General features: G+C 36.4%; 1 protein-coding gene across 2 annotated transcripts in view; it reads right to left on the reverse strand.

The window, feature by feature from the left end:
* LRP12 (LDL receptor related protein 12) overlaps window positions 1–17,928 on the reverse strand; it is a 74,947-nt gene that overhangs the window by 39,056 nt on the left and 17,963 nt on the right. The gene's annotated exons all lie outside the window — the stretch shown is intronic.

Below are 17,928 nucleotides of genomic sequence, written 5' to 3' on the forward strand. Positions count from 1 at the left end.
AATTAACAACTTGTCTTTCACAACCATCACATTCCTGTGATTGCCTGATTATTGTATAGCACCCTGCAATATACTAGGCTCTGGGAGAGCAGAATCTGCTTATTTGGCTCACCATTGCATGCACAGTTCCTGGAATAGAGCAGGTGCTCGAAGAGCTGATGAATGAATAAATGAGGGAGGTCATGATGATGAAGTCAAATCATGCCAATTAAGCACTTGATACATTGTGTGGTGCATAGCACTGAACAAGTATTCACTTTTGTAATTGTGTAAAATATGCTATTATCAAAGAAGAAAATAATAGTCAGAAAACAACCTTTCAGCTCAACTACAGCGATAGCCTTCAAAATGAAAATAAATGTTTCCCTCCATTAAAAATGATACAATGGAAATGGAGACAAAGGTGTGTAAGCTGTATTTAGTACATAAATAAATCTGATTATAGTTATTTAAGTATTGTACATTAATACTACAGAAACCATGATTTATTTTCAGCAATGTTAAATGCTACATAGAATTGAAACTAGAAACCCCCACCTATTTAACACTTATAACTTATAAAAATAGGTACCATAAATAAAATGATGTAAAAACTGATTCAATAAAATCAATACGATTTGCCAAAGGTCTGTATAAATTGCCTAAAGTTTTGCTACTCACAAACAAGTCAGCAGTACGGGCGTCACCAGGAACTTACTAGAAATGTAGGCTCAGGCCCCACCCCAGATTACTGAATCAGAAGGTACATTATAACAAGATGCTCCCCACTCCCAGAGATTTTTATGTTAATTAATATTTGAGTAGCACTGGTTCAAACCTTCTACTTGTATATTAGAAACAACCACAAATTATAACTGTGTAATCTATGACCCTAGGTTTCCAATATCCTTAAAGTAGCATATTAAATTATCCTCAGGAGAGTTTTCATATTAAATATATTTCATACATTGATTTTTTCCCCCCTCAATTCAGTAGGTAGACTAAGGCAGAAAGAAAAGAGTAACATAATGTAGTATTTAAGACTGGATTCTGAACTGGATTGCCAGGATTCTAACACTAGCTCTACTTACTTGCTATGCAATTTAGGCCAAGTTACCTAACCTCCTTGTGTCTTAATTTCATCTCTAAAATAGAGAAGATAATACCTATCTCAAAATGCTTAGTAAACTTCTCTAAAATAGAAAAAAAAAAGAATTTAAATCTCTATCAGTATGCAAATGAATAAACTAATATAACCTTATAATAAAATATTCAATAAACTGAATGAATTCTATATGTACTAACTTGGAAAGATATGCACATTAAGTTACATGTTTCAGAATAAGATTAAAATATGATCTGATTAGAAATATGATCTAATTTTAACTAAAAATGATGTATGCAGAGCTAAATGTATATATTTACATAAGCATATGATATACATATGTATATATACTTATATATATGTTAAAGAGTCTATGGGTATATATAAATTGTGGAAGAAAACCCCTGGGACTGGAATTAAGGAGGAAGACACGGTTTCTATCCTTCAGCATTGACTGAATTTGTTATAACAGGTGTGGATTTCTTTAAAAATTTTAGGAGTATTCCTAAAAACACAGGTGAAGAGATTATAGTTCATTTCCCACCTTTGTAAATAAATGGAAGTCTGATAAATATTTTGAAATATTATAAAATATTTTAATTTCATAAACATTAATGATTTTAAAACTGATAAACAATATCTGAAAACATAAAACATGACACTGCTAATTTCTCATACATTTACTCTACCTTAAAAAAATCCTATTTAGAAGTTAAAAAAAATCAATGATTATTTCTGTTAACATAAATAATTTAATTTAATTAATTTAATTTTATATTTTATTTCAGAGAGGGCAAGCAGGGGAGAGGGGCAGAGGGAAATAGAATCTTGAGCAGGTTCCACGCTGAGTGTGGAGCCCCATATGGGGCTTGGTCCCAGGACTCTGAGATCATGACCTGAGCCAAAATCAAAAGTCAGATGTTCAACTGACTGAGCCACCCAGGTGGCTCCTCCCCTTTCTTTTTCTTTTTTAATTTTTTAATTCACTAATTAACTTAACTTTTTAATTTACACCCAAGTTAATTAGCATATAGTGCAACAATGATTTCGGGAGTAGATTCCTAATGCCCTTTACTTATTCAGGTATCCCCTATTTTACCTACCCCCTCCCACAACCCCCTCCAGCAACCCTCTGCTTGTTCTTTATATTTGAGTCTCTTATGTTTTGTCCCGCTCCCTGTTTTTATATATTTTTTGCTTCCCTCCCATTATGTTCATTGTTTTGTATCTTAAATCCCTCATATGAGTGAAGTCACATGATATTTGTCTCTTTCTAACTAATTTTGCTTAGCATAATACCCTCTAGTTTCATCCACGTAGTTGCAAATGGCAAGATTTCATTCTTTTTGATTGCCAAGTAATACTCCATTGTGTGTGTGTGTGTGTGTGTGTGTGTGTGTGTGTGTGTGTGTACACACAGACTACACTTTATCCATTCATCCATCGATGGACATTTGGGCTCTTTCCATACTTTGGCTATTGTTGATAGTGCTGCTATAAACAGTGGGGTGCATGTGTCCCTTTGAAACAGCACACCTGTATCCCTTGAATAAATACCTAGTAATACGATTGCTGGGTCGTAGGGAAGTCTATTTTTAATTTTTTGAGGAACCTCCACACTGTTTTCCAGAGTGGCTGCACCAGTTTGCATTCCCACCAGCCATGCAAAAGAGATCCTCACCGCCCCCCCCTTTCTTATAATTAACACTAGAAGTAAGTGAGCTACTTTACATATACTGCCATTCTACAAAAGTATTTTTACAAAGATGACAGTTATGTAACACAATTATTTCAATATTATAAGCAGACAGCTCCCACAAATCAAACTGCACTCTCCCTAATGCCCCTCATCAGTCCCCAAGAGAACTCCACACATAGAAGAATGTACATATGCTATCTTCTCACTATAACCACAGTGTTCAAATGCAGCCATGCTAGATGTTCTCACAGCAGTCCCTTTTAGAGGTAACATGTACTAGAAAAACACAGGGTCTGATAAATCATTACTTCTATAACTGTACATTAATAGCTAATTAATTAATGGATCAGCTAATTAACTAGAACTCCTAATAAAGAGTTTTCAAGCAGGAAAAAGTTATTATCACCTAAATCAGGAAATAATGTATTATGGCTTAGATTGTTTTTAGTCCCACTAACCAAATACCAAAGTTATCAATCTCCTCTATTTATTATTTTTCTTTCCAAAACGAAACATGGTTTTGTAGTTTTTTACTGCAAATGAAAGAGAAAGAATCTTCCAAAAGTGATCCTGCTTTAGAAAAGAGGCCACATAAGGAGGTTAGTTGGAGCTGTGGAACCAGACTCCCCGGAATCATCCCCAACTCTACTATTTATTTAGTCATGAACCTTAAATAAACTATTCTCCTAAGATGTGTTTTCCTCACCTGAATAAGCAGGATGTCATCATTAAGAGAATGCCTAAATGTACGGTCTGCATCCTTATTGCTTTGTAATTTTGTTTATTTGTGCTTATATTTAAGAACTGAAGTTCTTAAAGAATAGCTAATAAATAGAGCTAAGATTTGACAGATATGTGCCAGCCAAATCCTAAGTGCTTTACAAGCCTTCCCTCAGCTCATCCTTAAAACAATACTTCCTTTTAGAGATGAGAAAACCAAAGCTTCTAGCAATTTAGTAATTCTTTCAAAAAGCTAGTAATTGGATGAATTGAAAATTCAAATCCAGACACTAAGAAGTTTGTGTTCCTTAACTTTTTAAAAAGAATTCGGAATGAATGTATTTCTTGTTTACAAAAAAATAGTACTTGGCTTTCAGAGTTAAAACCTGCCTGCCACAGCAATTCCAGTTTGTATGTTGGAAAGTCACCGGCTTAAAATTTAATGAGCAGAATTTACAAGTAACTTATATACTACTCAGCATCCTACAATTTCATTTTCTATGTGCACTGAGAGCAGTTATCAAACATAAATACATATATATATACACACACAAAAGCAAACATCATTCCTATTTTGCTACCATATTAAAGGAAAAACTCCAAAATCCTAATAGGGTTTACTAAACTCTCCACAGTCCAGTTCTATCTAACTACTGCAAAAGCTTCATCTCTTGTGATCCACTCTTTTTTCTTCTGTTCAGAAATACTGGATTTCTCTTAGAGAAGTGTCAGCTGTCTCGTCTCTTTAGACTTTCCTTTAATATTATTTCTTTAGGGACGTATCACCTGATGTTCCTGTACTAGGTTAGGTCATTTTGCTATAGGCTCCTATAGTTTTTAATACTGTCACTTTCTGAAAATTTCCCACACTTGTGTTTTCTGCGTAATGTCTGTATTTCCCATCATATCTTAATCTTGGCAGCAGGGTTCGGGGGGAGGTGGTGTGATATGGTGATGGGACATAGCTAGGTTTGTTTTGTTCTGCCAAGTGACTAGCACAGAACATAACGCATAAGAAATACTTAGACCATATCTGTTTAAATAAAAGAATGGTAGGTCAGTACATAAGAGGCATAGTCCCTGCCCCAAAGAGTTGACAATCTATTGAGAAAATGATTTAAAAAAAAAAAAACAAACCATGTGAAACAGAAACAAACGTACAAAAACAAAATAAAATTGGCAAGCTTCTTATTCAAGTGGGAAGTGCTAGAGACTTCTTTCTCTGCCAAAAATGGAAATGGAAGACAGGGGTGGCCGCTATAGTTATTACTATTACCTAATGCAATTAAACAAGAAAAACAGTTACAAACATAAAAGGACGTAAAACTGCATCTATCTGTAGATGATATAATTGTGTATCTTTTTGGAAAACCCAAAGCAGTCAACAGAGAAATAATTTAAATATGAAAAATTAGTAAAGTAGCAGGATATAAAATAAGCATAGCGAGATCAAAAGCCTTTGTAAATACAAACAACAGCCAGTCAGAAAATAGAGACCCATTTTTAGTAGCAACAAAAAAAGATATTTAAAAACTCAGACACAGAACTCCTGCTGTTCCTCATGACAGAGCAATTGGTAATGGATCAGTAAATCTGCTATAACAACCAAAAAAAGGTGGAAAAAACATGTGAAAAAAATTCAGACACCTGGACAACAGGCAACATAAGACTATGATCTCTGAGAAAAGGAAAACAAATTAAGATGAGCTCTATTATAGCACTAGCTTTCTGCCTAGAGATTTTCTGGACCCTGCTACATTGAAGGACAACCCAAGTTCATTGTTCTAGTATCCAGACCAAATTTTTCTGAATTGCGCAAAGGCTGTAAGACAATTTGTTGGACCCTTGTAGAAGTTAACATACATTTGTCTCCAACATTTCTACTAGTGTGATTATCAATCAGAAAAGGAAATAGTTTCTCCAACCTTCTTCTTACCAAATCCATATAACTTATAGATTTATTTCCTCTCCTACATGTTCTTCTATATTCTCCTATTTCTTCTATTCTCTATTCATCGTCTGCCCTAGGGTATGCTACTGGTAGTTGTTGGTTTATGGAATTCTAATGCTTCTCACTCCCTGGTTTGGAAAATCAAAATTGCATTTCCTCTTCCAGTCTTCTGACCTTTCTTCTCTCTTTTCTTGGAATTATTTTAGTATCTAAGTCAGGATTCTTGAAGTTATTCATAATACTTGAATCAACTCCTATAATCTTTGCACCTCTGTCCTTCAAGAAGCTTTTCAAAAATGGTTACTCTTATCCTTTCAGTTTGAAAAGCACATTTTGATAGAAGGGACATAAACATTACCAGTATTAACTATCTATCCAAGCAATAGTTCTCTATATCTTTGTGTTATTCTTTATTTTACAAATGTTTCAAAGATCATTTTGCCATTCTTGGTTTTTTGTTCAACTCAATCCTGAATTTTCTCTACATTAGTAATATTTATAATCTATTCTTCGTTAAATATCCTTTCTATCTTGGGAATATGTTAATTAGTCTGAAGTCATTGAGCAACCACTTAATTTCTTTAGATTTCTTCACCATTCATTCCTTTTGCGTTTGGAATTTTAATAACCAGAAATTATTTCTGAGATCTTAATAACCTCTCTGGACTATCTCTCTTTCCAGATTTCAATGTTGTGAAGGCATATTAATATTTTTTAATTACTTCTGAATCTTTAGGTGTTAAGCTCTCTGACTGTACTCAATCCCATCTTTTTTCTTTACAGTAAACTCTACTGCTAACATGGGGCTCAAACTCACAACCTCAAGACCAAGAGTTACATGCTGTACTGACTGAGCCAGCCCCGTGCTCCTCTTTTTTCTTAAGCTATTACAACATACTACGTCTTTTGGTCTGGTCAAAGTAAGGTACAGACTAGCACACTGTTTTAAATTGAATTGTGTCACCTAAAATTCATATGTTAAAACCCCAATCCCAATGTGACAAGGGGGATAATTATGGTTAAAAGAAGTCATAAAGTGGGGACCTAATCTAATAACACTGGTTTCTCTAAGAGGTGTAAGAAATCTCTCTCCATCTGTGCAGAGAAAACGTCATATGAGGGCATTGCAAGCCAAGAAGAAAATCAAATCTCATCAGAAACCAACACTGATGGCACCTTGATCTTGGGCTTCTAGTCTTCCAGAACTGTGAGAAAATAAATTTGTATTGTTTAAGCCACCCAGTCTGTGGTATTTTGTTATGGAAGCCCAAGTAGACTAATACACACACTTTTCCCAAAGGTTTGCTGAACTAAGATGTTTGTGAATCCCTTGAAAGTGTATGAAAAATTCAGTACATTCTTCTGAAGAAAGGTTCCATTCTGTTTAACAAATACCTATAATGAGATGTTTCATGGAAAAAAAAGTTAAGTAACCCCTGGGAGATAGAGTTATTTTTCCTGCTTTATTTAATTACTGGTATTTTGAAACTATTATTTCAATCTGAATTACAGCCATTCATTATGTATTTTATAGACTTTTATGAACTGGCCTAAACCTATCTGCCACTTAAAATAATAGTAATAATTGGAGCGCCTGGGTGGCTCAGTCGGTTAAGCGTCGGACTTGAGCTCAGGTCATGATCTCGCGGTTTGTGAGTTCAAGCCCTGCGTGGGGCTCTGTGCTGACAGCTCAAGCTTGGAGCCTGTTTCAGATTCTGTGTCTCCCCCTCTCTCTCTGCCCCTCCCCACACACGCTTTGTCTCTGTCTCTGAAAAATGAATAAACCTTAAAAAACAATTAAAAAAATAAATGTAAAATAATTATTTATAACATTACTTTTTATAAAAATGTACTTCATAATTTTCAAACCACATTCTTAACAGACATTTGTAAACTCAATATTTTTATTTATAAACTTCCTACGGTTTATAGTAAGCCATCTCTGCTGTTCCCGTCCTTTATAGCATCTTCTTGATCCCACCTTCTAAGCTGTGTGGCCCCTTCCGAGGTCAGTCGTCCATCTGGGCCAAGATCCCTGAGTCAATTTCCAGTCTCCCTCGGATCACCCAGAACTTTCTCTTTTTCCTGGGGACCCAGGCTTTTGCTGTGCCTCTTCTACTAATCTCCAGCATCCTGATGGTGTATACCTTGGTCTTGGCTAACTCATATGGACGTCTCATCTCTGAGCTCAAACGCCAGATAGAGACGGAGGCGCAGAATAAGGTCTTCCTGGCACAACGCGCTGTGGCACTGAGCTCGGCCAGCGGGGCTCTTTGACCTCCCCTACCCTTGCTCAGAACGATGTCCCACTTTCTGACCCAGACCTGCCCCCCCAGACCCTTTGTAAGCCTCCGGCGTGTATTTTATATTTTATATTTAAAATGTATTTAATGTAGTGTATTTTATATTTAAAATGTCTTCAAATAAGGGTATGATGACAATGAACTATTACTCAAACTAAAAATACTAAACAAATACACATTCTCAGTATTCAGAGAATGAATCAATCCCTTAAAGAAGATGCTAGATAATTATGAATCCTACTGTTGAGATGCTCAGCAACACTGTTCATGGAAATAATTTTCTTTATTCTAAAATAGCTTGGATCACTGATGTAGGAAGTCACAATTTACACCAGAAAGGAACACTAAAGTATAGGAGTTCAAAGGTTCCAAACTGTGACCCCTGTGGGTCACAAGAGTAAATACGAAAATATGAAGGGATTCAGAACTCCAGGAAAAAAACGGGAAGAAATTATACACCTATACTTCTTATAACAGATTGAGATATACTTCACCATAAAATTCATCTTTTTAAAGTATACAATCTAGTGGTTTTTACAATGTTCAAAAATTGTGCAACCATTACCATTATCTCATGGCTGAATGTTTTTATCACCCCCAAAAGGAAGCTTATACCAATTAGCAGTTATTTCTTTTTTTTTTCTGGCTGTATTTTATTTTTATTTTTTCAATATATGAAGTTTATTGTCAAATTGGTTTCCATACAACACCCAGTGCTCATCCCAAAAGGTGCCCTCCTCAATACCCATCACCCACCCGCCCCTAGCAGTTGTTTCTTTGTGTCCCCTTCTAGCCCCTAACAACAACTAATTTGTCTCTATCTCTATGGGTTTGCCTATTCTGGTCATTTAATATAAATGGGGTCACAGAATATGTGATTTTATGTGTCTGGTTTCTTTCACCAAGTTTAATGTTTTCATGGTTCATGCATGTTGCACCATGAATCAGTACTTCACTCCTTTTTGTGGTCAAACAGTATTCCATTGAAGGGATAAACCACATTTTGCTTACCCATCCACTGGTCAGTTGACAAACATTTGGGTTGTTTGCACTTTTTGTGAATAATCCAGCTATCAATATTTGTGTACAAGTTTTTGTGTGCATATGTTTTTAGCTCTCCTGAGTATATACAGAGTAGAATTGCTTGGTCTTTTGGTAGCCTTACATTTACCTTTAAGAGGAAATGCCAAACTGTTTTCCAAATGGCTGTGCAATTTTACACCCCTACCAGCAATGTGTAAGAGTTCTAATTTCTCTATATCTTCACCAACACTTGTTATAGTCTATCTTTTCATTTATTAGGTATCCTCATCGGCATGAAGTGGTATCACTGTGGTTTTGATTTGCATTTCCCTAATTTAGAGAAATTATGTTGAGGTTCTTCTTGTGTGTTTACTTTTTTTTGCATATTCTTTGGTGGAGAAATATCTATATCATAATTGACTGGATCTTTTTATCGTTGTTGAGTTGTAACAGTTCTTTGATCTTTATATATTGTGGATATGAACCTCTTATCAGATATACGACTTGCAAATATTTTCTCCCATCCTATAGTTTGACTCTTCCCTTTCTTGATGGTATCCTTTGAAGCACAGTTTTTGATTTGAGCCCGTCCAATTCAACTATTTTTAATTTTGTTGCCTCTGCTCTGCTGTCATATCTAAGAATCATTTCCTAACCCAAGGTCATGAAGATTTACTCCTATGTTATCTTCTAAAAGTTTTACAGTTTTAGCACTTACATTTGGTCTCTGTCCATTTGGAGTTAAGTGTTGTATGCAGTTGAGGGAAGGGTCAAATTTCACTCTTTTGCATATTGTTAACCAGTTGTCTCATCTCAATTTGATGGAAAGACTATTCTTTCCCTAATGAATTATCCTGGCACTCTTGCTGAAAATCAACGGACTATAAATGTAAGTGTTTATTTCTGGAATCTCAATTCTATTCACTGATCTATCTATTCCTATGCCAGTATCTCGCTGTCTTCATTTGGTAGCTTTGCAGTAAGTTTTGAAATCAGGAAACACGGATCTTCCAAATTTGTTCTTCCTCATTAAGATTTTTATTATTCTGGATTCCTTATTTTTCCATATGAATTTTAGGATCAGTCTGTCAATTCCTTCAAAGAGAATTGAGATTTTGATAGGGACTGTGTGAAATCTGTACATCAACTTGGGAAGTATCAACACCACTAATTCTTAATAAATATTACATCAGTACATAAAAAAAGGATATCTTTTCATTTATTTGGGACATCTTTAATTTCTTGCCACAATAATTTGTAGTTGCAGAGTATAAGATTTGCACTTTGTTAAGTTTATCCTTAAGTATTTTATTTTTTTCACGCTATTTTTTTAAGATTTTATTCTTTAAAGAAATTTTTTTTATGTTTATTTAGTTTTTGAGAGAGAGAGAGCACGAGTGGCGGAGGGACAGAGAGAGAGGGAGACACAGAATCTGAAGCAGGCTCCAGGCTCTGAGCTGTAAGCACAGAGCCCAATGTGGGGTTCGAACTCACAAACCGTGAGATCATGACCTGAGCTGAAGTCAGATGCTCAACGGACTGAGCCACCCAGGCGCCCCAGATTTTATTCTTAAGTAATCTCTACACCCAACATAAGGCTCAAACTCACAACCCTGAGATCAAAGGTTGTGTGTTCTACTGACTAAGCCAGCCAGGTGCTCCTCATGCTATTATTAATGGAACTGTTTTCTTAACTTGATTTTCAGTTTTTCATTGTTAGTATATAGTAATACATTTTTTCTTGCATCCTACAACCTTGCTGAACTTGTTTATTAGCTCTAATAGGCTTTTTGTGAATTCCTTGCAACTTTTTTATGTACAAGCATGTCACATCTATAAACTGAGGAAGTTTTTAATCCTCTCCTTCCAAATAAGATGCCTTTTCCCCCTACCTAACTGCCCTGCCTAGAACCTCCAATACAATGCTGAATAAGAGTAGTGAGAGTACACATCTTTTTTTTTTAAGTTTATCGATTAATTTTGAGAGAGACAGAGACAGTACAAGTGAGAGAGGAGTAGAGCAAGAAGGAGACAGAGAATCCCAAGCAGGCTCCGCACTGTCAGTGTGGAGTCCATGCGAGGCTCAAACTCATGAAACTGTGAGATTATGACCTGAGGTGAACCCAAGGGTTAGATGCTTAAACAACTGAGCCACCTCGGTGCCCCCTTGTCCTGTTCTTGATTGTAGAGAGAAAGCTTTTAGTCTTTCATCATTAAGTATGATGTTAACTGTGGGTTTTTCACAGATGCTCTTTATCAGGCTGAGAAAGTTCCTTTCTATTCCTGGTTTATTGAGTGCTTTTATTATGAAATGGTGTTGGCTATTGTCAAATGTCTTCCCTGCATCCTCTGAGATTTCCCTATGGTTTCTGTCCCTTATTCTATCAATATGGTGCATTACATTCATTGATTTTCCTGTGCTGAACTTCCCATTCCTGGGAAGGATTCCATCTGGTCATAGTTTATAATCCTATTTATATACTGCTGGATTCGGTTTGCTAGTATTTTGTTAGAGGATTTTTGCATCCATATAAATAAGGGAAATTAGTCTGTAGTTATCCTTTAGTGGTACCAGGGTAATACTGACCTCATAGGATGGGTTGGGATGAGTTTGTACCCCCCCCCCCCCCCCACACACACAGAGTGCTACTATGTGTTTTATTCTCATCTAAGGAAATACCAATATATTGTTTTTGCTTCTAATTTTTTCTTGGTTTATTAAATTTCATAGATTACTGAACAGCAGATAATTAACTTATTGATTACATTATAACATTTCTGAAGAGTGACTAGTGACTTGCTTCTCTCAATGTACCAGGCACAGTACCCAAATAGATAAATGCAGTACATGGTAAGCTTAGTACAAAAGAAAAGTGTAACAGACAAATAAAGGTAGTTCTTTCTTGTTTCTCAACAGGCAAAATCTTCTGCAATGCAGGGGCCTGTGCCTGAGGTTGCAAAGGGACACTAGGAGATAAACAGGTTGGAAACCTCTGATGTCATTTCTATTTTAATAGTCAGTGAAAACTTAAGTACAGAGAGAAGGAAAAGGTAGTTATGTGGTTTTTTTTTTTAATTGGCTTTGTTGAGGTTTAATTTACACGCAAAAAGTTCAGTAATTCCAAGTATACAGTTTGATGAGTTCTAACAAATGCACACAGTTCTGCAACCACCACTATAATCAAGACACACATTTCCAAAATCCAAACAAAGGGGCCCATCTCTGGGCCCCTTTGCAGTCAACTCCCTTCCCTCTCCTAAAGCCAGACAACTACTGATCACCAGACAGTCAATGTCCATAAAGCATTATGCATTGTACTGAACTCATGAGTTATTATTTTAATCTTCTTCCTAAGGATACTGTTATCCCCCATGTTATGGACGAGGCAACTGACTCAGATTAAGTAAATTGTGCAAGATTCTTCCCCATAGGGATATGCTCAAATCCATATCTACCTAATTCTAACATTAAAGACTGAGTTTTCATCTAAAAATACTAAATATAAATTTCTTGTCTTCCCTTGAAAACATTTTAATTAACATCTGTCTACATGTATTCCTGAATGGAAACGTACTGAGCTGATCTCTTTCAGGAGAAGGATGCATTTTTTTTTTAAGGTAACCAACTGCCCCATGACTTTCTACTGTCATTCTGACACCGATACCCTACCTTCTCAGTACATTTGTATTACTTTCTTGGTCTTTGTTAGAATTTGAATTTGTGACCCCTGGTCTATTTTGTGAGTCCAAGTTACAGTGTAGAGATATGTATAGAAGGACACAAAATTGTTAAAATCATAGTCTCTTTTGTAAATTTAAGTTTTTCTTGACATTAACTCCATGCTTTTTCTTTTTGCATCAAACATCCATATTGTTGTCTCCATTACCTTTATTATTTGTGCAAGATGAAACAGTAAATACCTTGTTTCTACTTGTGGTAGTATCAATGACCAGAGAACATGACATTCTGAATGGTATTTCACTTCTCAGGAAGATTGTTCTCAAGTTTATCAGAGGCTTTATCACAGGAGTCAAGGACACAGTAAGTCTAAAATCACTCTGGATCTTGGAGTCACTCATTAGTTCCCCTCTTTCCCTTCCCTTCAGATATTTCCAGTCTTTTGGTTCCTTTGTCTCCTCTTGATGATATGTCAGGTCTTCCTCATCCATAAAAGAAAACTTATTTTGCTGGTTCACCTCCCTGCTTCTGCTTCCCTATCTTAGTCTTTTCTTTCTCAGCCAAACTTTTTTGAAAGAAGAATGAACACTCACTAAGGGAATTACCCTACCTACCAATTGCCCCAACACTTTCTCAATCTAGCTTTTACCCCTAGTGCATTTCTGAAACTCAAGGCAAAGATCACCAATGTTCCATCTATCAAACACTTTATTCTCAGAAATATGAACTCTATCTAAATCCAGTTTTCTGATAGATGGAGAAAATCACCTAACTGTGAGGAGCAGTGTCACTATAAATTCATGGTTTCAACTCTTCTGGATACTCAATGTTGGGACCATAGCCTTTTAATAAAGCCTTAGTCAGCTCTATCTTCTATTCCCTCAAAACCTACAGGAATCCTTCATTATTCCCTTTTGAGTCTCCAAACAACTTCCTCAACCAATACTCTTAGCAAATCATCTCCCTTGCCAACCATTCAGAGATCTTCTGGCATATTATCCTCCCTCTTTCTAGACACTCCTTCTCAACATACATGTTTAAAGGTTCAAGTCCTCCATGTTGATAAATCTCAAATTTCTACCCCTAATCAGCATCTTTTTCTTGAGCTGCAAATTTTTACCTCATACTCACCACCTTGTGCCAGTCACTGTGGTTGGTGTTTTTCATACACTATTACTAAGCCTTGCAGCATCCTTGTAAAACAGATACTATCCCCATTTCACATGTGGAGAAATTGAGAATTAAAGAGTTTAAGAGAACTGCTGGAGGCCACACAGCTAGTAAGTGGCACTGCCAGGATTTAGACAGATTTGTCTAGCTCAAAGACCATACTCTTGAAATAACAGCAACGACTAATATGAGAAGTACTATTCGCCAGATGATGGTCTAAGCAATTTCCATGTTTCAGTACATTTAATCTTCATAATCACCTAACAAAGGGGCTGCTATTATTATTTCCATCATAAAAGTTGTCTTTTAACTTCCTATTGAACAGGAATTCAGTATTACCTTAATAGTACATATAAACTCAAACTCGTGTCCAAAACTGATTTCCTTTTATCTGTCTTCAGTCTGTCCCTCTTCCTATACTCTTCATCGTGGTGAATACACCAGCATCTTCCAGTTGCCCACACAGAAACCTGGCACACAGAAACCTGGAAGTCATTCCAGATCTCTTCTTTACCATCCCCTTCCTCTGCTCAGGCACTACATATTAAGTCCTCTTGATTCTTTCCAATCCTGCTATTTCAAACCTCCTTCACGTTACTGCTATTTATTTCCTGTTTGACTGCATTAAATAAGCTCCACGAGGACAGAAACAAAGAACAGTGCCTGGCCCACAGCAGACATTTGATAAATACAGTTGACTCCTGAACAAGACAGGCTGTAGTTCAACAACCGTGAACCGCTCAGGCCCACCTATGCACAGATTTGGAGGGGGTGGTGATAAATACAGTACAGTGCTGTAACTGTACTTTCTCTTATGATTTTCTTATAACATTTTCTTTTCTCCAGCTTACTAGATTTTAAGAATATAGTATATAATACATATAACATACCAAAATGTATCTTAATCAACTGTTTATGTTATCAGTAAGGCTTCTCGTCAACAGTAGGCTATCAGTAGTTAATATTTTGGGGGAGTAAAAGTTATACGTGGATTTTGGGCTGTGTAGGGCGAGGGGAGGTAGATGCCTCTCACCCCTGCATTATTCAAGGGTCAACTGTATTTGCTAAATGTATGAATAAACGGCTTAGCTTGCAAGCTTCCTACTTTTGGTCTCGCAGCTCTCTGATCCTTTCTTCACAATGCTACTAGAGACCTTTTTTAAAGGCATGTCTGATATTAATCTTCAGCTTATAAAACTGTAACTGGTTCAACTCCTTACATGTATTAAGAGCCTCTAGGGCCCACTATAGTCTGGCTCTTCTTTAGCTCTTCACCCTCAACTTTTACTGCTTCTTGTCCACCTTTGCCTCACATATACATATTCTGGTTTTAACGCTGCTGAGGTAGTTTCTGAAACTGGTATTTTTGAACATGATGTTGTCTCTCCCTGAAACAGTCCAGTGCACTCCCACCAGTTACTCACCTAACTCCTTCAACTCAGCTCAACAGATCTCTACCAATCGTAGAATGAGTTAGGAGTCCTTCCTGATGTTCTCATAGTACATCATGCTAGTACTGAGTTATGAGCATATTACCACTACAGTCCTTATTATCTGGTTTGGGGTTATTAATTGTTCATTTTCCACATCAAATTTTGAGTGTCTTAAGGGCAAAGAAACACCCCCCCCCCACTTTCTTCTCTCTTTCTCATTTTCACTCTTTCTTCCTGCCTTCCCATTCCTCAACAACTCTCTCCCAGTTTCTGACAGAATTAAGATCTCAGTAAATATGTGTTGGTTTAATGAATCAAAATGATCAGATTTTGAAATCAAGCATGAAACACCCTCTGTAATTAATAACTTGGTTTCATGTTATGGCTTGCTCAGATGCTAAGAGGAAAGAAACGGCGAGAGAAATATAAATAGAAAGATAGGCATTTTTTCATTAGAGAATGAAGTCAGAAAGCCACAAGGGGAAAGCAAGATTTCAGATCCATTGTTCACTTGGATTATGGGCTTTAGAGAGCTATTTCTTTCTTTCTTTTTTTTTTTTTCCTCTTAAGTCAGGTTTGTTGAGAATGTAAATGATGTATGATAAAACTAGGATGTGCAGTTTTGTAAGACTTGCCAAACGTATACAGTCATGCAAACATCATCTCAGTAAGGAAAGAGTACTTACATCACCCCCAAAGTTGACTGTGACCCCTCAGAAGCCAGTCACACCTTCCCTCCCCCAGCCCCTGGCAACCTCAGAATGGATTTCTGCCCTTAAAGTTCTGCCTTTTTCTTTTTTTCTTTCTTTTTTTTTTATTAGCATATAGTATAATGATTTCAAGAGTAGAACTTAGTGATTCATCACTTATGCACATAACACTCAGTGCTCATGCCAACAAGCGTCCTTACTGGCCATCACCCAGTTAGCCCATTCCCCCACCCAACACTCCACCAGCAACCCTCAGTTTGTTCTTTGTATTTAAGAGTCTCTTACAGTTTATCTCCCTCTGTTTTCATCTTATTTTTCCTTCCTTTCCCCTACATTCATCTGTTGTGTTTCTTAAATTCAACATATGAGTGAAATCATATTTATCTTTCTCTGTTGGACTTATTTCACTTAGCATAATACACATTGTTGCTAATGCAAGATTTAATTCTTTTTTGATTGCCACATAATATTCCATTGTGTAAATATACCACATCTTCTTTATCCATTCGTCAGTCCATGGACAGTTAGGGTCTTTCCATAATTTGGCTATTGTCAATACTGCTGCTATAAACACTGGGGTGCACGTGTCCCTTTGAATCACATTTTTTTAACCTTTGGATAAATGCCTAGCAGTGCAATTGCTGGCTCGTAGGGTAGTTCTATTTTTAATTTTTTGAGGAACCTCCATACTGTTCTCGAGTGGCTGCACCAGTGTGCATTCCCACCAGCAGTGCAAAAGTGTTCCCTTTTCTCTGCATCCTCACCAACATCATTGCCCTTTGATATGTAAACTATTCGGTAAAGGATTGTTCAAAGCTCCTGAGCAGCTTCAGTCCTCAGGCTGCAAGGGAGTCTACTCAGCATCAGCTTTAGCACCTTATTGCGGAGGGTGAGGGGAAGACACCAAGCCAAAAACGTGATGCTTTTGCCATTTTTGATTTTTAATGACTCCTGGGTTCTTAACAGCTTACAGGTCATGAATCTAGTGAATATATTTAAAGCATTCCTTTTTTCTGAGCAAATGGCTAGCTCTTTACTTAACTCTACATAAGCTCATCTTATACACTTACTCTTTCACAGAATCTTAAAATAGTGCCTTGCAGTTTATGCTGTCAACTTGGCATTTCCCTAGAGAAGTATCATACGTGAAGTTGAGGATTCTCCTTTTTCACATAACTGTAAAAAATAATCCAGCGTAAATATAGCTATCTCTACTATACTGGTATGTTTCTCCAAGTGAACAAAGAGAAAAGTATTTATCTACCTAGTATGTATTAGTGGTTATACTATGTACTTTCACAAATTTTAATTTACTTAATCATCAGAACAAATATTTAAGATAGGTGTTATCTCTAGTTTACAAATGAAGAAACTAAGTTTTAGAAAGAGTAAAAAACTTGCTTATGGGGTCACAGCTAAGAAATAGTACCCAAACTTAGGTCTTAAAAAGATCATACATTTAATTCCTCCACTACACTTTCCAAAATATAAATGGGTCATATTTTGGATAATAATTTCATCATGTACAAAGCACTTTCCTAATACACATCCTTTAATTTTAAAACAGTCCTGGGAATAATTGGTATTCCCATCTCATGGCCCAGGAAGTTGAGACTCAGTAATTTAACTGACAGGACTGAAGTATCATAGCTACTGAGAAGCAGAATGTTGAATGGAATACAGGCTCTTCTCCTATTAAGACCAGGAGATGTAGATCCATCCTTGACAGATGCTCCTCCATCAATGATGTCTATATACAGTGGAATAGGAGAAAACCAAGGTTGTGCATACATTGACAAGGATTCCAAGAGGTGAGGGAATTTTAAAAAGGTAGATCAGGGGTAGTTAAAAGCAACACAGAAGGCAATACTAAAATCTACTAGAGTCAGTATATAATGGTGTGGGATACAGTGTGCAAAGTACATGAGCCTTGACATCAGAATCCTGAGTTTGACTTTTCTGCCTTTGATACTTATTTTTCTCTTGTATGTGTGTGTGAAGTATGTTAAGGTATATGCCACGTATCATTTCACCTCTATATACTTCAATATGCATCTCTAAAAGTATAGACAGACATTCTCTTGCCCAAATTCAATGCTATTACTTTAACAAAATTAATAATTCTTGATGTTATTTTATCTAACCAGGCCATTATC

This window comes from Prionailurus viverrinus, chromosome F2 (genome assembly GCF_022837055.1).
Source record: "Prionailurus viverrinus isolate Anna chromosome F2, UM_Priviv_1.0, whole genome shotgun sequence".
Classification (NCBI taxonomy): domain Eukaryota; kingdom Metazoa; phylum Chordata; class Mammalia; order Carnivora; family Felidae; genus Prionailurus; species Prionailurus viverrinus.